The sequence below is a fragment of the Octopus sinensis genome, linkage group LG14 (assembly GCF_006345805.1).
Source record: "Octopus sinensis linkage group LG14, ASM634580v1, whole genome shotgun sequence".
Lineage (NCBI taxonomy): Eukaryota > Metazoa > Mollusca > Cephalopoda > Octopoda > Octopodidae > Octopus > Octopus sinensis.
Window position 1 is genome coordinate 45,113,462 of NC_043010.1, and position 24,977 is coordinate 45,138,438.

Sequence of the window (24,977 nt, forward strand, 5' to 3'; positions counted from 1 at the left end):
ATGCCATATTCAGGGTTGTGTATCTTCTCTTGCGGTTTCTGATAATTAGATTATCAATTAACAGCTGATCTTTCGTTTCCCGCTCTTCTTTCGACATCCTTTCTGTTAATAGCTAGAAGCCCACTTTTTTCTAAGTATCTATACAGATCATTGGCCAGAGTACTTGACATAGTTTCCACATTAGCGGAAGATACGTTATTGGTTGAAAGTTGGATGCAATATTACCCTTTATCTGATCCTTGCCGCCTAACAATGTCTTTCCCTTTGTCATCCAGCTGGGTACTGCATCTTCTTTCAAGCACTCATCTAGGTGTTGCGCTATCCTTTCATGTAGCCTGCGCAGCTTCTTCATTCAATAACCTTGCATCTCATTCGGTCCTGGGCTCTTCTAATTTAGATATTTCCTTAACTATTTTCTTTAGCATTTCTGTAGTTCTTTTTATGTTCTCTTGGCCTTCTATTTTTCTTAACCAATCTTGGATTATTTGTCGGAGCTCCTGGAGTCTTGCATGCCTAGCGAGCTTTGTTATTATTATTATTTATTATTATTATTAATCATTATTGCTCTTGTTGTTCTTGTTGTTATTATTATTATTCTATGTTTGACTTTTGCTTTATATTTGTACAAGTTGGTTCATTCCCTTCGTCATTTCACCACTTGGCATACATATGCCTTCTCTCCTGACAGCTATCCTCGTCTCATCACATCCCAGCACATTTTGAACGTCGAAACTCCGTCTTGATATTCAAGAAAATCCGCACAGACTGGACTAGGCTGTCCAGTTCTGTCTCCCATTTTGTATACAACTTCAAGTCATCCATGAATAGCAAGTGGTTTAGTCTTCCCTTTCTCTTCCCATATCGTACCCCAACTTTGTCTTCTGTGGTATTTCACTCAGGGGATCACTGGGGACACACTGTTCCCATGGAAAATTCCTCTCTTGATTTTCAGGTCTCCTATTACCTGATTCCCTGCTGTTGATTCAGTTCTCCAGCATTTCATATTGTTCCATATAAGGTTTCTTATGTTTTCTGCAACTCCATATACTTCCGTGGCTTTTGTAATCCAGGAGTGTGGTATCATATCGTATGTTTTACGATAGTCAGTCTATGCCATATTCAGGGTTGTGGTATCTTCTCTTGCGGTTTCTGATAATTAGATTATCAATTAACAGCTGATCTTTCGTTTCCCGCTCTTCTTTCGACATCCTTTCTGTTTAATAGCTAGAAGCCCACTTTTTTCTAAGTATCTATACAGATCATTGGCCAGAGTACTTGACATAGTTTCCACATTAGCGGAAGATACGTTATTGGTTGAAAGTTGGATGCAATATTACCCTTTATCTGATCCTTGCCGCCTAACAATGTCTTTCCCTTTGTCATCCAGCTGGGTACTGCATCTTCTTTCAAGCACTCATCTAGGTGTTGCGCTATCCTTTCATGTAGCCTGCGCAGCTTCTTATTCAATAACCTTGCATCTCATTCGTCCTGGGCTCTTCTAATTTAGATATTTCCTTAACTATTTTCTTTAGCATTTCTGTAGTTCTTTTTATGTTCTCTTGGCCTTCTATTTTTCTTAACCAATCTTGGATTATTTGTCGGAGCTCCTGGAGTCTTGCATGCCTAGCGAGCTTTGTTATTATTATTATTATTATTATTATTAATCATTATTGCTCTTGTTGTTCTTGTTGTTATTATTATTATTCTATGTTTGACTTTTGCTTTATATTTGTACAAGTTGGCTCCAAGTCTCACCCAGAGACATCAAGAGACAACAGGTTGGAAGTTCATGTTGTTGTTATGCCTAGTGTGCCATATATTTTTTTTTTGGGGGGGGGGTTGTACTAATGAATGTCTAAAAAAACAATTTTTTTTAAAAACCGAAAATTATGTTTGTTTTAAACCTTGAGATTACATAAAGTATTTTGCGTAGGATATGAGCAGTTACCATGAGCACTATCTTTTGAATTTCTGCCATTTTTGGGTTTCCTGGTATCTGAGCTAGGTAGCTATCAGCCCCTTTTGCTATCATTCCCAGGGCACCTATGACAACAGGTATTGTTTTAGTCTTCAGGCTCCACATTTTGCTAATTTCTATTTCAAGATCTTTATACTTGTTCAGTTTTTGGTAGGTCTTGACAGATACGTTTATATCGATTGGGACAGTCATATCAATGAGGAGACGTGATTTTTGTCTGAAGTCTTTCAATATGATGTCTGGCCTATTTGCATCTATCTTTCTGTCAGTTTGAATGGTGAAGTTCCAGAGGAGTGAGATGTGGTCATTTTCAAGCACTGGGAGTTGTTTGTGTTCCCACCAGTTTTTATCATGGGGCAAATCCAGGTTTTTGCAGATTATCCAGTGAATATATTGTGCAGCTCTATCGTGCCTGTTGAGATACTCTGTAGGCGCTAGAAGACTGCACTTGGAGACCACATGATCAATGGTTTCATTTTGTTGCTGGCATACACGACACGTTGGACTGCTTCTGATCTTTAATATGTTGGCCTGGTAGTTTCTTGTTGGTAGGCATTGATCTTGAGCTGCTATGATAAACCCCTCTGTTTCAGATTTTAAGCCAGAGGCCATTAGCCATTGATGGGTCAGGGCTTTGCTCTCTTTGGGTATTTGCCATAGAGAGGTTTTTCTTGCCATTTATCATTCAGAATATCTAAGGCCGCAGATTTAGCACGGGTTTTCATGCGCTTAGCTTTTTCTGTGCCTGTTTATTATTATTATTATTATTATTATTATTATTATTATTATTATTATTATTTTATTATTATTATTATTACTTTTTTTTTCTTCTTTCAAATTTGCTTCCATTTCTTGCCGAGTGTCTTCCCGACTCTTAGGGCAAAGAAACTCATAGTATACATTGGTAGGCCATTAAACCAAACTCAGTTGTTCGTTAATTTAAAAAAATTTTTTTTTTCAAGTTAAATTAAAATACATGAGCAGTAACAGTTCTCACATCGACAATGCTCTTCTCAATACGTGTGATGTACCAGTTAAGACAATCTTTTGCACTTCTTGCAGGGATGGTAAGCCAGGGATCATTCTCATATAATTTTCGGTTCCCTTCTTGATCATTCCTAGTGCTCCTACGATCACTGGTATTGTAACCGCCTTGAGATGCCACATTTTCTCAATTTCAATGAGTAGGTCTTTATATTTTCTGAGCTTGTCAAACTCTTCGCTGAGATATTATGATCACAGGGGATGCTCATGTCGATCAATAAGCAAACTTTATTGTTTTGGTCTTTCACAACAATATATGGTTTATTGGCCTTGATGGTTCGGTCTGTATGTACTGGAAAGTCCCACAGAATGGTTACATTTTCTCCTTCAGTTACAGCCTCAGGGTGGTGATTATACCACTTGTCGGCAGTTTTGATATTGTAATGCCGACTTATTAGCCAGTGGAGATATTGGCCAACTCTGTCATGTCTTAATTTATACTCCACTGGTGCTAAGACTTTACATACAGAGATTAGGTGGTCCACTGTTTCAATCATGTCGTTGCAGAATCGGCATTTTGGGTCTGCTCCATTTTTCATCACATTGGCCTGGTAGTTCCGGGTTAATAGGCTTTGATCTTGAGCAGCCAGGATGAAACCTTCGCTCTCTGCTTTCAGCCCTGAGCTCCGTAGCCACTGATGGGTTTGCTTCTGGTCAACATCAGCTTGTTTGCTGCGGGTCACATATTTGCCGTGCAGAGGTTTCTCCTCCCACCTATCAGCCAATTGCTCGTGCGCTTTTTTCATTGCCATCATTTTCACCTTCTTTGTAACAATAGTTGCCGTACTTCCCTCGGGTTGTTCAGTTTGGGTATCCTGCACGAGATCAATAGCAAATTTTTTGCTTTCCTTTATGATAGAATGAAGCTTCTTTCGTCTCTCGTGATTTTCCACGAGCTTTAGCATCCAGTCATTCGATATTTCGAGATATTTGGCCAGTCCAATTGTGGTTGTTTTGTAAGCTAGTTCAAATTGGATCAGGCCTCGACCTCCTTGGGCTCTGGGAAGGTAAAGGCGATCTACGTCTGCCTTTGGGTGGTGCATCCTATTACAACTCAGCAGCTTGCGTATTTTCCTATCTATATTCTTTACTTCGCTCATATTCCAGTTCAACACATTGTAGCTATAAGTAACAACTGGAACTGCTAAGGAATTTATAGCTAACACTTTGTTACGTGCATTTAGTTCAGATTTCAGGACTGCACGAACTCTCCTATAACATTCCTTCCTGATTTTCTCTTTCATGCTTGCATGCTGAATACCAGAGCCTTCATTTATCCCTAAATATTTGTATGTTTGTTCTTGCTCAAGCTCTCTTATGACTGTGTCAACATCTAACACGACTGAATTTGGGGTCTTCACTTTCCCTTTCTGGAAAGTGGCCTTGGCACACTTCTCAAGTCCAAACTCCATCCCGATGTCATCGCTGAATGCTTTCACGGTGCGCAATAGGCCTTCAAGTTCATTATTGTCTTTACCATAAAGTTTTAAGTCATCCATATAAAATAGATGGCTTATTTTTTTATTGGCAATTTTATACCCATACCCTGTTCTGTTTAATTCACTTGTAAGGGGTATTAGGGCTATGCAAAATATTAAAGGTGAAATTGAGTCACCTTGAAAAATTCCACAGTTAATGTTTATATTTTCTGAGGCAAGTACTCCATTAGAGTGGTATAATTGGAGATTCGTATTCCACAACGACATATTGTGCTTCAGGAAGTTTGAAATCACAGGGGAAATTTTGAAGATGTCCAGCGATCTCAAGATCCATGGATGCGGTATACTGTCGAAGGCCTTTTTATAGTCAATCCATGCGGTGCTGAGATTTCTGCGCTTGTTGTGACAGTTCTCAAGGATCATACGATTGATTAGCAGTTGATCTTTGCATCCGTAAGAGCCTCGACGGCACCCTTTTTGTTCAATGGGGAAAATATCGTTCTTCTCCATGAATGCATATGTTTTCTCCGCCAGGATAGATGTTAGGATTTTATACGTGGTGGATAGACAGGTTATAGGCCGATAGTTTTTTGGAAGGTTGGTTTCGTTATTCTTTGGGAGTAGGTAAGTAATGCCACTTGCTAACCATTCAGGTGTTTTCTTTGGGTCTCTCATAATTCCATTGAGCAGCTGAACTAGCTTACCGTGTGCGCATGGGAGCGATGCGAGCCAGAAATTCGGCACCCTATCTTTACCGGGGTATTTCCAATTATGGGCCTTCGTGAGTGCCTTTCTTAGGTCTGCTATTGTGATGTCTTCCCATGCTTGTTGTTGTAAATTTTGGTAGGATCCTTCAGTTTGTATAATCCAGTCTGCATTTATGTTGTACGTCTTCTTGTCACTCCAAGTCCTTTTCCAAAAGTTTTGAACTTCTTCCATGGGAGGGGGTGTCTTTAACGGTTACTTTCTCCTTCCCTATTTCTCTGTAGAATTTTTTGGCATTGGATGTGAACAGCTTATTTTGCTTGTAAAACTTGTTTCTCTTCTCAAATCTTCGTATTCTTTGGGCTTTTGCTAGGACTTTTTGTTTCAGCGTTTCTTTTATTGATATCAGTTCTTCTCTTGGTGAGGATCCAAATTTTCTCTTCATCTTTCTTCCTGTTCTGGATCTTACATCATTTCCACATATTAGTTCATTTAATATTGATATTTCCCCTCTCATAAATTCAATCTCTTTTTCAATTTTACTTCTCCAGGTTTGATTTCTTCCCAGGTTTTGTTTTCTTTGTTTTTTCGGGGGCACACAGCTGGTTTCAATTGCCCTAGCAGAAGCGTAAATAATTTCATTTAACTCAGTAAAATCAGGTTTTAATTCTTGTATTATTTCATTTGTAACATAGTTGCCAATTTGGATTTGTTTTTTATTTTGGTTTGTATTTGAGAGTTTATGAAGTGGTTCTCTATCATTCATACTTGTATGTCTTACAACTTCAAGCGTATTCAGGATTTTCTGCCTCATTTCTGCCATAGACTCTCTGTGTTCTTCAGCAAATGCGAGATCTTCAGTTACTGTTGTTTTTTCGTTTTCCTGGCTATCTTTAACAGGTACAATAGAATTTCTTGTATCTTCAGGACTTTGCGTACTTTGGTCAGATGGCAGTCTTTCAATTAAGCCTCGTGGCGGGCTATACTGTTCATCTGATTCTTCATTTCCTTTGTGTCTTATATTTATGTCATTTTCCGTTGCGTGCTTGATCGCGCTTATTTCACTGTCTGTGAGTCTGTTATTTCTAAGGATATCCCTCCTCACATTTGCTAATTTGTTCTCGTCCAAATAGGGCCTACTGTCTTGATTCCGTGTTCTCCATATACTGTAATAGTTTGCGGTGTGTCTCTATTGAGATGGCCTACCTAATGCATAGTAATAAGCGTATATTACTTCTTTATACTCTTCTCGGGTCCATTTGTTCCGCTTACATTTTTCTTTCTGTGGTGGTTGTGGTGGTGAACTTGGAGGGCTCGAGTTGGGGGATTTCCCGTTCAAGTGAAAATCCATGTCCGTATTCGGAGAAGAGTTTGTGCCAGTTGATGACTTTTCGATCCCAGGCTGGCTCTTCCCTGGGGGACGCGCTTCCAGATTAACCATAGGACAAGCGATTTGGTATACTGATTTAGTTTTCCTTTTAGTTTCCAAAAACATTTTGGTGCTACGATAATGTTATCATTTTTTAGCTTTGATTGGCTCGTGGGGAGACGGCCATCATTGCCGTTACAATTATAATTGTACCATTATAGCAGCCGTAGTCGGCTTATTATTGTTATTATCATCACCATTACCATCACTATCATCATTATCACCACCATTACCATCATCATTATCATCATCACCATCACCATCACCACCATCATCATCAATGATATTGTTTTATGTGTAGTCACAGCAGTATTTTATTATTGTTATTTTTGTTTTTTTTATCATTATCACCATCACAGTAGTGTCTGTCTGTCTCGTTGGCTGGCTTGGTGGTTGGCTGGCTGACTGTCTTCAACACCAGAGTTCTTGCCTGTCAAATAATACTTTCTTTGTGTTGGTTGAACTTTTTGAGTGTGTGTGTGTAGATAGATAGATAGATTATCAGCACTATTACTATCATTATTATCATCATCACCATCAGTGATATATATACTTTTTTTTTTTAGGTGGGGTCCTATCGGTCAAAAAAAGTTCAGATGTTTACTACTATTAGGCTTAAGAAAAATTAAGGAAGGGCTGTTCTGTATTGTTTGTGAATAGAGAAGTTGTGTACGACCAGAGAGAATCTTAGCATCATCATTTTTTTTTTCCATGTGCGTTTGTGTTATTGCAATAAAAAGTGTTTGTATATTTCCTGTAAGGTAATATTGTGGAGGTTGAAGTTCACTTTTCTAGAGATGTTTGTATGTCCAGTTAGAAGAACAGGTGTGTTTTTACAATAAAAAGTATATGTTTACATTTATATTTGAATATTCAGGGAGGAAGCAAAGAAAAATCAGATTTTCATAGAAAGTTTTAGGGTTTTGTAAGTCCACAGAAAGAAAAGCGTGATGTTTTTAGAGAGAAGAAAAAAAAAAGGATGTTTACAGAGGCAATTGTGGGTATCAAAGTTTTTAAAGCTGGTCGAATGTATGATTGAAAACTGTAGATATGTAAATTTGTAAATTTTCTCAACTTATTTTGAAGGGCTGTTCTGTATTATTTGTGAATAGAGAAGCTGTGTTCGACCAGAGAGAATCTTAGCATCATTATTTTTTCCATGTGCGTTTGTGTTATTGCAATAAAAAGTGTTTGTATATTTCGTGCTTATTTTGAAGGGCTGTTCAGTATTATTTGTGAATAGAGAAGCTGTGTTCGACCAGAGAGAATCTTAGCATCATTATTTTTTCCATGTGCGTTTGTGTTATTGCAATAAAAAGTGTTTGAATATTTCGTGCAAGGTAATATTGTGGAGGTTGAAGTTGACCCCTCTAGAGATGTTTGTATGTCCAGTTAGAAGAACAGGTGTGTTTTTGCAATAAAGAGTATATGTTTACATTTATATTTGAATATTCTGGGAGGAAGCAAAGAAAAGTCAGATTTTCATAGAAAGTTTTAGGGTTTTGCAAGTCCACAAAAAGAAAAGCGTGATGTTTTTAGAGAGAAGAAAAAAAAAGGGTGCTTACAGAGGCAGTTGTGGGTATTAAAGTTTTTAAAGCCGATCGGATGTATGTTTGAAAGCTGCAGATATGTAAATTTGTAAATTTCTTAACCCACTTTGAAGAGGATTTCAAATACTCACGAGGTATTGTAGATGTTCCAGTCTTTGAGAGTTATTTTTCCCCGTTGCTAAACTGGCCCATATTAGTGTTTCTATGGCTTTCAGCCACCGAACTGTCAGAGCAGTGAGGAACACGTCCATCCGCTGTCAAGGCTGGCGCTATCTTATTATTATTATTATTATTATTATTATTATTATTATTATCATTATTATTATTACCATGATTATTATTATTATATGAAAACTCACAGCTTATTTTGCTGGATCTGATGGAAAGTGTCAGCTGTCCACAGCCAGCTGACTAAGGAGATACACGTTTACTGGTCATGCTGCTAGAACCCTGCGAAGAATTCTTGCAGTTTCAAGCAATGCTGATTTTTCTAGGTGATATACCTTCACACTTGCACCGATCTTTATCAGCCATGTTGCTAGTTGAGTGCTGATGCTTCCAAGTGAACCAACTACTACTGGCATCACGTCTACCCTCTTCATTGGCACAACCTTTGTATTTCCCACTTTCAATCGTCATAGTTGTTTATTTTTCCTTCTTCATTCACATTGATCATGTTGCCACCGAGCATGCTATGTCGATTATCATACATGTTCTTTCTTTTTTATTCACCACGACAATGTCCGGTTTCCGATGTCTGCTCAGGTGATTGCGCTGGATCATTACATGCCACAGGATTTTGCAGTTCTCATTTTCGGTGACTCCTTCTGGGGTTTGCGCATACTACGCCATTGCTCTTTGTAGGCTGTGATTTCCACAGAGCTACCAATAGCTCATTCTTTCCACATTGTCATGGCGTCTTTTGTATTTGCGTTTTGCCAATTTCAGGCATTCGCTAACGATGTGCCATACTGTTTCACCCCGCCCAGCACACATTTTGCGTTTTTCGCTACCGGTAGCGTTGTCAATTCTGCATTTCATATAATTGGTCCTTAACGCTTGTTCCTGAGCTGTGCATATGAGTTCTTATATCTCTATCTTCAGGTCACTCCTCCTCATCCATAGCCACCTTATCCTCTATATTTCAAATATCTTGCAAATTGACCGTGACATTTTTCCCACGAGACTTCCGGATCCCAGTAATGAACTCATTCGCATACAGCCAATCAGAGTTCATCTTGTTGTCGAGTTAACAAGCATATTGTACCAAGTAAACTAAAGACGAAAAACGGTGTTCGAAGTCGACCGATCGCCAAGTTATGCATGATTTTAGGAGACAAGTAATTAGATAGATTGCGGGCCCCATATGGTAAAGATGTGGATGGGAAAAATATGGGTAGAGGGTGATGTGCTAGCAACCCTCTCCCATTACTGTTATACAAAATAAACAACAACACAAATAACTATGCAGAGGCAGCCATGGTCAAAACAAGAACAACAAGTATTATTAAAAGAGAAAAGAAGCATGGTCATTCCTTACCCGAGAGACCTTATCTTATCGCCCATCACTTGTTTTGCGCTTATAAATTAGTTTGATCGTTGAGCTATGATTGGCTGTATGCAAATGAGTTCATAACTGGGGCCCGGAACTCTCGTGGGGAAAAAATTTCACAAACTGTACATTTTCTTTTCCTTCCCTGTTTTATCTGTTTATGTTCATTTCTTGTTTAAATTTTTCTTTAGTTACACAGTTTTCAGTATTGATGACGCCGGCCTTCTTCGTGTATTTTAACAGTGGGTTCCACGGCATTTTTTTCTTCTTTTATGTACCACGCTAGGCTGTTTTTCTCAGTTTTATTATTATTATTACTGCAGAAGTTGGAGGCTTTGGAGGTCCCGCGTGATCTGGGATGCGGGAAAAGTGTGCCTGCTAACGCCGATGATGTCACCGTCAGGGTGTCGAGAAACAGACATATAGACCTGATTGACGAAACACTACAGGAATATGAAGCGGTGACAGGAGCAAAAATTAACGGGGAAAAGTCAGTGGGTTTGCAACTCGGCACTTGGAGAGGCAAGTCCATTCCGTCCAATAGCGTCGTAGGGTGCTGGACAGACGGTCCCGTTAAGTTGCTCGGAGTTTGGTTTGGTCCGGACTTCCGGGTGGAGAAAAACTGGGACGCGGTGACGAGCAGGGTAGCCAATCTCACTCTGAAATGGGCCGAGAGGAAGCTGTCCTTGAAAGGACGAGCGGAGATGGCGAATGCGTATATCGCATCCATCATCTATTACCGCTTGACTGTCGTCCCTTGCCCTGTTTGCTAGCTGACCAACCTCTTCTGCTTTCTGTGGAAGGGGCGCGTTCCACTGGTCAGGCGCTCCATCTGCTGTCAACAGCCGCTGAATGGAGAGCTGGGCATGCCGTAGTTGCTGATGTGCAGGCATACACTGAGGTTGCGACATCTCCAGCGTTTCCTTGACGGTGAGCAAGTGTGGTCACCGTTTATAAGAGACACTTTTCCACAGCTCGTCTCTTTGACTGAGCTGCAATCCTGGATTAGGCGTAGACCGAAGAGAGGTGCTTGGCACCTCGACTGTCATCAAGCGCTCGGAGCCCTCCGCCAGGCGGACAATGCGGTCGGTGGTAGTTCCCCTCTAGCATTCTATAGAGGGCTAGTGGAGGGAAAGTGCGTCGACGTTCTCGGGGAAACTCTGGGTGTCGATGAAGGTCAACTGACCGGTCTGTTTCGAAGAACTTTCGGGTTTGGGCCTATAGATAACTTCCAGAAATCCCTTGCCTGGCAGTGCTACCGAGAGGCGCTGCCTGTTCGGGATAAACGTTACAAGCACAGAAGTGCTGTCAGCTGGGTATACTCGAGGTGCGCCCGGAACGATGAAACCGTTCTGCACTCCCTAGTCCAGTGCCCGATTATTACTGACCTTCTGTCGCGTGTAGGACGGATCCGGCTATCAGCTGAATCCATTGTGAAGATTGCCCCGCCGCACTCTTTTGGCTGGGAGGGGAAAGCAATGGTGGCTGTAGCGGAAGAGGTAGTATGGTGGACCCGTTTGAAAGGGCTAAAGACAGATACTTTGCTCTTTGGCCAAGCCCTAATCAACATTTTCAAGTTCCACTTGAAAAAGAAGTTGAGAGTGAAGAGGGAAGTGTTGCCTTGCAGCAAGTTTGTTGAAAGGTGGGTGAATGTTGGAAGAACGGCCAGTGTGAAAGAACCAATTCTGAGCGTGCACCTGTAAAAAGGGAATCAAAGGAAAAGGGCCCTTGCTCTATTGTTCGGGCACCCGTGGCTTTCGTGGTTTTTTTCCACGTGTATTCTTAAAGCGCCTCCCCTATTGGGAATTTTAATTCGTTCAATTTTTATTGTTATTACACTGTGTACACGCAAAAACCCATTGTATCGTCCTGTTTTTGTCTTTTATGTTGTTGCATGTGTTTTAATGTATTGTATGTGAGCCCTTGTGGCCAATAAAAGAATTTATTGTTATTATTATTATTATTATTATTATTATTATTATTATTCTTAATAATAATAATAATAATAATAATAATAATAATAATAATATAATAATAATAATAATAATAATAATAATGGCGGCAAGCTGGTAGAAACCGTAGCACGCCGGGCGAAATGCGTAGCCGTATTTCGTCTGCCGTTACGAGGCAGCCAGATTTCTTCAGACGGCTGGAGGTTTTCCTTGGGACGTCTCTCTCTTTAATGTCAGTGGATGACTGGAACACCGTCTTGGATGCACGCCTTGATAGCGTGGGGCTAGCTGATAGGAGAGGGAGGAATAAAAGCCTCACAAACCTGCTCAGTCTCTTCCATTTGGCTGACAGGTACCGACTGGATGTCCCGAATGCAAATGCACCACTGTAGACATGGGCGAACCTCATCGTGTCTAGATAGAGTATTTTGTAGGCCTGTAAATAGAAGTAGTATAAGTTGTCCATGTTTTAAAGTCATCGGCTACACGGATCATAAACTTGTGATCTGTACGGTCGACATTGATATGAGCCATAGACAGGGCATTCAGAAAGAGGGTTAGTAAGTTAGTCCATCGAGAGTTGGTGGGCGCAATCGTCAACAGCCGTCAAAATGGGCTATTAGCGTAGAGGTGGTAGGTTTAAGTAAGAAAAGAGTCTTAGAGGAATCTAAGATAGAGGGAGACCTAGTTAGGAAGCTAGAGGTGGCGCTTAGGAAAGGCCGACGTGCTGGCGGCGAGATTGGCTCTTCAATGCCAAGCACGAAGGTTGCGTTGTCAAAGTTAGGGCGCGTGCACTGAACGGAAGGGTGGAAGAGGCGCTTCGTGGAAACAAAGCAACAATTAAGTCTTAGACAAGCTATGATAGGCACATGACAACCGCGTCCAAGCAGATGTGTGTGGAATTTCAGCGGTACTTCGCCGAACTGTATGAGCTGCACGATGGTCCTGGGACGATGATGGATTTCACCTTCCATCTCAGTGACATGCCGCGTCTCTCAACCAGGGATGCGGAGTCATGGGAAATGCCGATAACAGCCGAAGATATACGGAATGCGATGATGGTCTGCCCTTCGAGCTTCATTGTCATATGCCAGACTTGTTGGGTGGTCTCTTGGCAGACGTCTACAACAACTGGCAGCAGAACGGGAGGATACCCAGTGCTGTGAGCCGTGAAGTGGTGGTGCTGTTGAGCAAAGACCCAAACAAGGGGAGCAAAATTGATAATTTCAGGCCTATAACTCTGCTGAATGCAGATTATAAGATTTTGGCCGAGGTTTTAGCCACGAGGTTGGCGCTTGTCGTCGATAACTTGGTTAGTAACGCGCAGACAAGCGCTATCTCATACAGAACTATCCACGACAACGTCCACCTCACGCGTTACATCATAGAGCGGGTTGGGTGGGACTCTGATCAATTTGGATCAGTCAAAAGCTTTTGGCTCGCGCGAATGGGCGTGCTCTGAATATTCGTCTGTAAGCCGGAGCACTTGAGGGGAAGAGGGGTATCTAACTGGCGTGCCTTTGGCAGTTGGAGTGACCAGGATGTGTGGGTTGCCTGGTTAATCTGGGTGAAAATCACCACTATTGAGAAATTTTGTTGTTTCTTTTTTGTTGGTGTTGCCTGTTTTTTTAAATTTTTATTGTTTACAAGTTTTCTGTTTTAAACCCCACTTGTCCTTGGTTTGTGTTGTCTCTATATGATTCTGTGTTTGGGCGTTGTGGCCAATAAAGAAAGAATTGTTACCAATATTATTATTATTATTATTATTATTATTATTATTATTATTATTATTATTATTAAAAGAAAGAAAAAAAGAAGAATGCAACTGTTATCAAAACAACAATATTTTGACATGTAGTGTGTCTCCTACAGGTTCAAAATTAAACTTGTCAATCTACTTCATTTTGGTAATATTTATAGGATTAATATCACTCCTCCAGAATTTAAGAAAAAAACAAAACAAAAAAGAAAAGTGCGACTGTTGTCGCATAGAGCGGGTTGGGTGGATCAGTCAAAAGCTTTTGGCTCGCGCGAATGGGCGTGCTCTGAATATTCGTCTGTAAGCCGGAGCACTTGAGGGGAAGAGGGGTATCTAACTGGCGTGCCTTTGGCAGTATAGTGACCAGGATGTGTGGGTTGCCTGGTTAATCTGGGTGAAAATCACCACTATTGAGAAATTTTGTCGTTTCTTTTTTGTTGGTGTTGCCTGTTTTTTTAAAATTTTTATTGTTTACAAGTTTTCTGTTTTAAACCCCATTTGTCCTTGGATTGTGTTGTCTCTATATGATTCTGCGTTTGGGCGTTGTGGCCAATAAAGAAAGAATTGTTACCAATATTATTATTATTATGTGAGAGAGCAGTTCATGCCATCAAAGTGACACTGGGGTAAAATATACGAAGCCCAATATACCCATCATGACTACCCGTCTGATAAAGGTACACCAGGCACATGCATCACAACCATATGTGCGCGACATGGTGATCTCATATTAAGATAAACAGCACATGACCTTGCAGGTGGGGCCCAGTTTGAATTTTCTTCAGGTTGAGTAGCCCATCCCGCTCAAACGGTCCCTGAATAAGGGTTGTTTAAGGATGTTGAAAGAACCACCCATGTTTCCAGAGGTGAACTATTCAAACCCCAAAGAATCCCTCTCAACACATGGCTATGATGCTCCCCCACTACTTCTGCTCGTGATCAGAGATGCACATATCATCAGCCACTAAGGGACATGCTCAACTGGTTAAGGTCAAACAACTGACAAGCAAATCTGTGGTATTGAGCAGAATATTTGCTGTAGCCCATCTTTTATACCAAGACAAAACAATGTACATGATAACACTTCCAATCATTATTATTATTATTATTATTATTATTATTATTATTATTCTATGTTTGACTTTTGCTTTATATTTGTACAAGTTGGCTCCAAGTCTCACCCAGAGACCTCAAGAGACAACAGGGTTGGAAGTTCATGTTGTTGTTATGCCTAGTGTGCCATATATTTGGGGGGTGGGGATGTTGTACTAATGAATGTCTAAAAAAAAAAGTTTTTTTTTTTTTTTTTTTTTAAACCGAAAATTATGTTTGTTTTAAACCTTGAGATTACATAGAGAGTATTTTGCGTAGGATATGAGCAGTTCCCATGAGCACTATCTTTTGAACTTCTGCCATTTTTGGGTTTCCTGGTATCTGAGTTAGGTAGCTACCAGCCCCTTTTGCTATCATTCCCAGGGCACCTATGACAACAGGTATTGTTTTAGTCTTCAGCTTCCACATTTTGCTGATTTCTATTTCAAGATCTTTATATTTGCTCAGTTTTTGGTAGGTCTTGACAGATACGTTTATATCGATTGGGACAGTCATATCAATGAGGAGGCATGTTCTTTGTTTGAAGTTTTTCAATATGATGTCTGGCCTATTTGCATCTATCTTCCTGTCAGTTTGAATGGTGAAGTTCCAGAGGAGTGAGATGTGGTCATTTTCAAGCACTGGGGGTGGTTTGTGTTCCCACCAGTTTTTTTCATGGGGCAAATCCAGGTTTTTACAGATTACCCAGTGAATATATTGTGCAGCTCTATCGTGCCTGTTGAGATACTCTGTAGGCGCTAGAAGACTGCACTTGGAGACCACATGGTCAATGGTTTCATTTTGTTGCTTGCATACACGACACGTTGGACTGCTTCTGATCTTTAATATGTTGGCCTGGTAGTTTCTTGTTGGTAGGCATTGATCTTGAGCTGCTATGATAAACCCCTCTGTTTCAGATTTTAAGCCAGAGGCCATTAGCCATTGATGGGTCAGGGCTTTGTCGATATCTGCATTATTCGCTCTCTTTGGGTATTTGCCATAGAGAGGTTTTTCTTGCCATTTATTATTCAGAATATCTAAGGCCGCAGTTTTGGCACGGGTTTTCATGCGCCTAGCTTTTTCTGTGCTTGTTTCTTGTATATCTATCTCTAATTCCGAAATTGGTTGTATTCGGAATTCACTTAGATATTCCTTTGCCTGTTTTGTGACTGAGTATGATGCTTTCTTGTTTTCATGTTTTGAGACAAGTTTTAGCATCCAGTCCTCAGAGTTTTTCAGGTAGGTGTCTAGGCCAATTGTAGCAATCTTCATTGTTATTGCCAGTTGCAAAAGACCACGGCCTCCCTCTTTTCTTGGCAGATAGAGTCGTTCTGTATCTGCCTTAGGGTGGTGCATTCTATGCATTGTCAACAGTTTCCTTATTTTTCTGTCGAGCTGACATATTTCAGTAATTGACCAGTTAACAATATTGAAACTGTAAGTCACGACTGGTATAGCTAATGCATTGATTGCTTCGATCCTGTTTCTTGCATTCAGCTCTGTCTTGAGTATTGCTCTCACTCTTCGATAGCATTCTCTCCTGATCCTTTCCTTCATCTCTGAATGCCTTATTCCGTTCCCTTCAATTATCCCTAGGTACTTGTAGCTCTCCGCTGGGTCTAGTTCTTTTATGACATTCTGTTGGTCAAGGTTAACGTTAGATGTTTCTGTCATTTTTCCTTTGATAAAGGTAGCCTTTGCACATTTATCGAGGCCGAATTGCATTCTGATGTCGTCACTGAATTGTTTGACTATCGCTAGTAAGCCCTTGAGTTGTTGATCATTTTTTGCAAAAAGCTTTAAATCATCCATGTAAACGAGATGATTTATATTTTTATCAAACATTTTATACCCGTACTGCGCATCATTGAGCAGCTTTGAGAGAGGTATTAAGGATAAACAAAAGAGGAGTGGTGACAGTGAGTCACCCTGGAAAATGCCACACGAAATTTTTACATCACCAGCATTTAGGGATTCACTGTCACTGTTCAGAGTTAGTGTGGTTCTCCATGATCTCATACTTACAGTCAAGAAGTTTCGCAGAGTTGGTGCTATCTTATACATTTCAAGGCATTTCCTAATCCAGCTATGTGGTAGGCTATCAAAAGCCTTTTTATAGTCTATCCAGGCTATTGATAAGTTTTTGTGTCGTTTGTGACAATCTTCTAAGATCATCTTATTGATGAGTAGTTGGTCTTTACAGCCGTAGGATCCACGTTTACATCCTTTCTGTTCATTAGGGAATATGCTGCTGTCTGTTAAAAAACTATAGGTATATTCCGTCAGGACAGATGTTAGTGTTTTGTACATAGTTGTTAAGCAGGTTATGGGTCTATAGTTTTTTGGTTCATTTGTTTCTTCACTTTTTGGAAGCAGGAATGTTAACCCATTAACTAGCCAAGGAGGCATCCTACTAGGGTGTTGCAAAACATCATTGTACAGTTCTGTTAGCAGTTCATGGCTCTCTGGGAAGGCATTCAGCCAGAAGTTAGGAATTTTATCCTTTCCTGGAGATTTCCATTTGCTTGACCTCCTGAGAGCAGATCTTATATCTTCTACCTTGACACCCTCCCACTTTTGCTCTTCTAAGGGGTCCAGTTCTGTAGATATTCTGTCAATCCAGGGGGCCTTTTCGTTGTGTGTTTTTTCTTCTGCCCAGATTTTATTCCAAAATCTCTGCACTTCTTCTTTTGATGGTACAGACCCTGCAGTAAACGCTGTTTTTCCTATCTTCCTGTAAAAATTCTTGGTGTTATTTTTGAACATGTTGTTGTCCTTGAAAAATCTAACACGCTTTTCATACCTCGCTATGCGGGCAGCTTGGCAGATACCTTTTGTTTGATGGTTTCTATGGTGGCATCAATATCAAGTATAGTTTTCATATTGTATTTTTTCAGTAATTTTTGGGTTTTTGTAGGTTTGGTAATCTTGTGAGCCTTAAGGTTTTTCAAATATTCAATGTCAGATCTAAATATTTTAATTTGTTGTTGCAGACGCTCTTGCCAAGAAGGCTTTTTGTGGACTGTTGCCGTTTTCTAATCTTTACACCACATAGGATCGTTGAGATTTTCGCGGATGCATAGTATAGGTGGTTGAGGTTTGTGATATCAACATCATTAACTGAAATTATATCCTTAAGTGCAAGTCGGATTTTACCAATTATTTTCATGTTTTGGTTAGAGTTGCGGATTTGAGGAAGTGTATCACGCTCATCCATGCTGGTTTCTTTAATTTTCAGCCATTCAATCATAATTTGATTTTTTAGCTCATGTAGTTCTGTTGGGTCAATATTTGTGTGACTTTCTTTATCTATTTGATGCTCATCTGTCTTAGTGTTTATGATTGGTTCAGGGCGTATTTCACTTTGCCTATCACTTATACTAACTCTTTCAATCCTCTCTTCGTTTTTATCCGCCCTGGGCTGGTCTATAATCATTTCCTCTGTATTATCTTCTCTAGCTGCAGCTTCGTTCATTTTATCCGATATTGCTTGTCTAACCTGATCAATCTCTACTTCAGTCAGTAATTTCTTTTTTATAATGTTTCTTCTAACATTGGCAAGCTTGTTACTGTCTATGTAGGGTCTTACTTCAGGGTGTTTCTGTCTCCAGTTTAAGTATGCTTGTACAGTGCTAGACTTATCTGTGGGGAAATATATGGCATGGTAGAAGGCCTCAAGAACTTCTTTATTATCTTCCCTAGACCATTTTTCCTTCTTTTTCTTTTGATTATTTGGTGATGAGCATGGATGGCCATCTGTTGGAATATTCCGGTTGTGGGGTTCGTCCAGCTCCTGTGTGTTGGGAAGATTTGATCCAGTAACTGATTTTTCAATCAGGATTTGGTTCAATTTTCGGGTACGTGGTCTTTTGTAATCCGCGCAATGACCAATGCGGTTTATTGTTTGATTTGTTGACCTTGAAGCATGACGAGCATCCATTCTTATATTAGGAGATGGATCTGTCAGTTTAGGGTTCACTACATGTAAGCATTGCTCATAGCGCCGCTTCTTAAGACTAGCAGATCTATATTCGTCTGTATTTTTTTTTGTTGATAGTTTTATCTCCGGACATTTTTTTTTTTTTTTCCTTTCCTCCTCTTCCTTTCTTCAAGGCTTACTGTGTCTGTATTAGTTCGAAATAATGAGAATAAAATACGGAGAAGGAAACGAAAAGAAAGGGAAAAAGACGGGATCTGTCAGTTATTATTGTTATTACTATCATCTTCACCACCATCACCATCATCAGCAACATCACCATCACCATCATCATCTTCAATGACATTGTTTTATGTGTAGCCACAGCCACCATCAACACTCCATTGTGTTGGAGAATGGGTGGTTAAAGAATTCATGTTCTTTGGGTCTATAAATAGCTACGGTAGATGGTGGAGACAAAGGACGTTAATGGTCAGTAAAAGGTCAAACCTGTTTACGTTTATTTATTTATTTATTTTTTTCCTTTCTCTTTTCTTCTTCACCACATGCATATGTATATGTATATATATGTATATTCACTCACACATATTATCTGATGTTTTCGTCGAAGATTTTTTTTTTTTTTTTTTTTTTAAATAACTTTCTGAGTTCAATGTTATGTATATATTTTTAAATTTCTGAATTCAGTTGTATGTATATAGTAGTAGGTGCTTAATTCCATAACTTTTTATCGTGCATTTAATTGTGTTGTTACAATAAAAGGTAATTTAAAAGGCAATTTTACACATTCTTATAGTCATGAGAGACGACTAAATGTAAATGTTCACACAGAATTGGAGATATTTATGTTTCTAATTTTTCTAATTTTTCTAATTATTATTATTATTATTATTGAGTGAGAGAGCAGTTCATGCCATCAAAGTGACACTGGGGTAAAATATACGAAGCCCAATATACCCATCATGACTACCCGTCTGATAAAGGTACACCAGGCACATGCATCACAACCATATGTGCGCGACATGGTGATCTCATATCAAGATAAACAGCACATGACCTTGCAGGTGGGGCCCAGTTAGAATTTTCTTCAGGTTGAGTAGCCCATCCCGCTCAAACGGTCCCTGAATAAGGGTTGTTTAAGGATGTTGAAAGAACCACCCATGTTTCCAGAGGTGAACTATTCAAACCCCAAAGAATCCCTCTCAACACATGGCTATGATGCTCCCCCACTACTTCTGCTCGTGATCAGAGATGCACATATCGTCAGCCACTAAGGGACATGCTCAACTGGTTATGGTCAAACAACTGACAAGCAAATCTGTGGTATTGAGCAGAATATTATTATTATTATTATTATTATTATTATTATTATTATTATTATTATTATTATTAATATTATTATTATTATTGAGTGAGAGAGCAATTCATGCCATCAAAGTGACACTGGGGTAAAATATACGAAGCCCAATATACCCATCATGACTACCCGTCTGATAAAGGTACACCAGGCACATGCATCACAACCATATGTGCGCGACATGGTGATCTCATATCAAGATAAACAGCACATGACCTTGCAGGTGGGGCCCAGTTTGAATTTTCTTCAGGTTGAGTAGCCCATCCCACTCAAACGGTCCCCGAATAAGGGTTGTTTAAGGATGTTGAAAGAACCACCCATGTTTCCAGAGGTGAACTATTCAAACCCCAAAGCATCCCTCTCAACACATGGCTATGATGCTCCCCCACTACTTCTGCTCGTGATCAGAGATGCACATATCGTCAGCCACTAAGGGACATGCTCAACTGGTTAAGGTCAAACAACTGACAAGCAAATCTGTGGTATTGAGCAGAATATTTGCTGTAGCCCATCTTTTATACCAAGACAAAACAATGTACATGATAACACTTCCAATCAGTTAAGATCAGAAGCCATGAGAGCCACTGCCTGGTACTGCATCATTATTATTATTATTATTATTATTATTATTATTATTATTATTATTAAAAGAAGAAAAAAAAGAAGAATGCAAGTGTTATCAAAACAACAATATTTTGACATGTAGTGTGTCTCCTACAGGTTCAAAATTAAACTTGTCAATCTACTTCATTTTGGTAATATTTATAGGATTAATATCACTCCTCCAGAATTTAAGAAAAAAACAAAACAAAAAAGAAAAGTGCGACTGTTGTCAAATGAACAATATTTCGACATCTGGTGTGTCTTCTACAGGTTCAAAAATAAACTTGTCAATCTACTTCGGTTTGGTAATATTTATAGGATTAATGTTACTCCTCCAGAGTTTAAAAATAAAAGTACGACTGTTATCAAATGAACAATATTTCGACACCAATCCTATAAATATCACCAAAATTATGTAGATTGACAAGAAATACCGCTAAGTATTTCTCCCAGCGTGTTAACGTTATTATTATTATTATTGAGTGAGAGAGACGTGCATGCCATCAAAGTGACACTGGGGTACAAATATACGAAGCCCAGTATACCCATCATGACTACCCGGCTGATAAGAGTACACCAGGCACATGCATCACAACCATATGTGCGCGACATGATGATCTCATAACAAGATAAACAGCGCATGACCTTGCGGGTGGGGCCCAGTTAGAATTTTCTTCTGGTTGGGTAACCCATCCCACTCAAAAGGTCCCTGATTAAGGGTTGTTTAAGGATGTTGAATGAAACACCCATGTTTACAGAGGTGAATCATTCAAACCCCAAAGAATCCCTCTCAACACATGGCTATGATGCTTCCCCACTACTTCTACTCGTGATCAGAGATGCACATATCGTCAGCCACTAAGGGACATGCTCAACTGGTTACGGTCAAACAACTGACAAGCAAATATGTGGTATTAAGCAGAATATTTGCTGTAGCCCATCTTTTATTATTATTATTATTATTATTATTATTATTATTATTATTATTATTATTATTATTTTTATTATTATCATTTTATGTTTGACTTTTGCTTTACATTTGTACAAGTTGGATCCAAATCTCACCCAGTGACCTCAAGAGACAAGTTGGAAGTTCATTTTGGTGTTATGCCTAGGGTACCATATATTTGGTTTTGTACACAGTGTTGTTCTAGAGAAGGTTTAAGAAACCATGAGAAAATTATGTTTGTTTTAAAACTTGAGATTACATAGAAAGTATTTTGCGTAGGATATGGGCTGTTCCCATGAGCACTATCTTTTGAATTTCTGCCATTTTGGGTTTCCTGATATCTGAGTTAGGTAGCAATCAGCCCCTTTTACTATCATTCCCAGGGCACCTATGACAACAGGTATTGTTTTAGTCTTCAGGCTCCACATTTTGCTAATTTCTATTTCAAGATCTTTATACTTGTTCAGTTTTTGGTAGGTCTTGACAGATACGTTTATATCGATTGGGACAGTCATATCAATGAGGAGACGTGATTTTTGTCTGAAGTCTTTCAATATGATGTCTGGCCTATTTGCATCTATCTTTCTGTCAGTTTGAATAGTGAGGTTCCAGAGGAGTGGGATGTGATCATTTTCAAGCACTGGAGGTGGTTTGTGTTCTCACCAGTTTTTATCATGGGGCAAGTCCAGGCTTTTGCAAATTACCCAGTGAATATATTGTGCAGCTCTATCATGCCTGTTGAGATAATCTGTAGGCGCAAGAAGACTGCACTTGGAAACAACGTGATCAATGGTTTCATTTTGTTGTTGACATACACGACATGTTGGGCTACTGCCGTTCTTTAATATGTTGACCTGGTAGTTCCTTGTAGGTAGGCATTGATCTTGGGCTGCTATGATAAACCCTTCTGTTGCTGATTTTAAGCCAGGGGCCATTAGCCATTGATGGGCAAGGGCTTTGTCAACATCGGCATTATTCGCTCTTTTGGATTATTTGCCATAGAGAGGTTTTTCTTGCCATTTATCTGTCAGAATATCTAAGGCAGCAGTTTTAGCACGGGTTTTCATGCGCTTAGCTTTTTCTTTGCTGGTTTCTCATATGTCTAATTCCGGAATTTGTTGTATTTATTATTATTATTATTATTATTATTATTATTATTATTATTATTATTATTACCATGATTATTATTATTATATGAAAACTAACAGCTTATTTTGCTGGATATGATGGAAAGTGTCTGCTGTCCACAGCCAGCAGACTGAGGTGATACTTGTTTACTGGGTATGCTTCAAGAACCCTGCGAAGAATTCTTGCAGTTCCAAGCAATACTGATTTTTCTAGGTGATATACCTTCACACTTGCACCGATCTTTATCAGCCATGTTGCTAGTTGAGTGCTGATGCTTCCAAGTGAACCAACTACTACTGGCATCACGTCTACCCTCTTCATTGGCACAACCTTTGTATTTCCCACTTTCAATCGTCATAGTTGTTTATTTTTCCTTCTTCATTCACATTGATCATGTTGCCACCGAGCATGCTATGTCGATTATCATACATGTTCTTTCTTTTTTATTCACCACGACAATGTCCGGTTTCCGATGTCTGCTCAGGTGATTGCGCTGGATCATTACATGCCACAGGATTTTGCAGTTCTCATTTTCGGTGACTCCTTCTGGGGTTTGCGCATACTACGCCATTGCTCTTTGTAGGCTGTGATTTCCACAGAGCTACCAATAGCTCATTCTTTCCACATTGTCATGGCGTCTTTTGTATTTGCGTTTGAAAGAATGAACTGTTCATTCTTTCCTCCAAGCTTAACTTTACTTCTCTTAGCATAGCACCCCACTCTCACTATCGTACAAGGGCAGGGCACCACTCTATCACATCTCTCTGTACTAGATCTAACCCATGCAGTTTTATTTGTTTATTAGCATCATTATCTCCATATCTGCTCGCCTGGATTCCTCTTTTAGCCACTCATTACCCCACGGACTTAACCTCGGTAAATATTTCGGAGTTTAATTTCAAAATCATTTGAGCGTTACTAGATGTTTTCTAAACTGAGCATGTCTGGGTCTCGTCTGATACACACACACACACACACACACACACACACACACTCAAACACACACAAACACACACACACACACACACACACAAACACACACACACACACACAAACACACACAAACACACACAAACACACACACACAAACACACACACACACACACACAAACACACACACACACACACAAACACACACACACACACACAAACCACACACACACACACACAAACACACACACACACACAACACACACACACACACACACACACACAAACACACACACACACACACACACACACACACATAAATATACTAGGAAATAATAAGCTAGGGATTATAGTAGTAATAGTGAAATTATAATAGTGAACAAGAATTACCCAGAATGATTAACAAGTGGTCTTTGTGAAACCGTCGAGTCGTCGGCGACTAAACTGGAAACCCCACTAAACTTGTTTGTTGAGGAGGGTGGATTTTTGACACCCTGCAGGATTAAAAACAAAACCCAGCAAAGGAACTTAAAAGAGTCAATGGCCATTCCGAAAACGGGTACACAGAACTCGTGAGCCTTGGTTGACAGTCTGTCTAGGAGAAGGAACACTCTGATTTAAGAGGAGGGGGTGATACTTAGGGGAAAGGTTTATCGATGGGGAAACCAAGGACTAAGGGTGAAAGATGGTAGTGTCGAGCAATGGAGAGAAAACCATAGTGAACTGACAAAATAGAAAATTAGGAAATTGAAAAATGAAGAAAGAAAAATATGGAAAAGGTATGAACAATGAGGAGGTCTTTGGAAATCTTCTATTGAGAAACGCCAGAAAGTTGTTGTTTTTTTTTTATTTCCAAAGTTCAAAGGTTTATAAAGTTTAAAAGAAAGAAAGAAAGAAAGAAAGAAAGAAAGATAGACAGATAGATAGATAGATAGATAGATAGATAGATAGATAGATAGATAGATAGATAGATAGATAGCATTTGAAATGCAAAAATAAGTGCGTGCAAAGAAAGTTAAAGTCTATGGCTATCGGAAACGTTGCGCGTGTGAGCTTCCATATTTTCTTCGTATCTGTCGAAATGATGCTTCCATGGTCGGCAAATTCCTTGCGTGTCGGCAATGCTGCATTGTTGTGAAGTGCATCGTAGTGTGGATCGCAGTACAGAGTTTTCTGTAGCAGGACGAAGGAGGGTGCATCTTAGTGGTGACGAAGGTTGTCATTCTTCTCCTCTGGTTTAGCCATTGTTGATATGAAGACGGCAGTCCTTTAGTTCGAAGTCAGCAAAATGCAGCGGTATGTTGCATTAGAAAGTAGCAATTGTTTTCAGCCGATGTCACCAATGTAATCGATGGATGTGACAACTTTTCATGTGATGGTAAAGGTGAAGGCGAAGGCTGCAATTATTTAACTCGGGGTCACCAGTGTGAAACAGCAGATAATAATTGATACACAATAGGATGGAACGTCGGAGTCACCAATTTGTGATAGTTTGTCACCAACTACGTTCTCACCAACTTTTGCTTACGAAGTTCTTGTTTTCATAACTATCCAGAATTAGTGAGAATTAGTC

General features: G+C 39.6%; 1 long non-coding RNA gene across 1 annotated transcript; it reads left to right on the forward strand.

Moving 5' to 3' along the window:
- The first annotated feature begins 15,142 nt into the window (after positions 1-15,142).
- On the forward strand, positions 15,143-24,173 carry LOC118766136. The gene is made up of 3 exons (XR_005002046.1): positions 15,143-15,156; positions 19,340-19,343; positions 24,053-24,173. It is a non-coding gene; the product is annotated as an uncharacterized LOC118766136 (long non-coding RNA).
- The last annotated feature ends 804 nt before the right edge of the window (positions 24,174-24,977 follow it).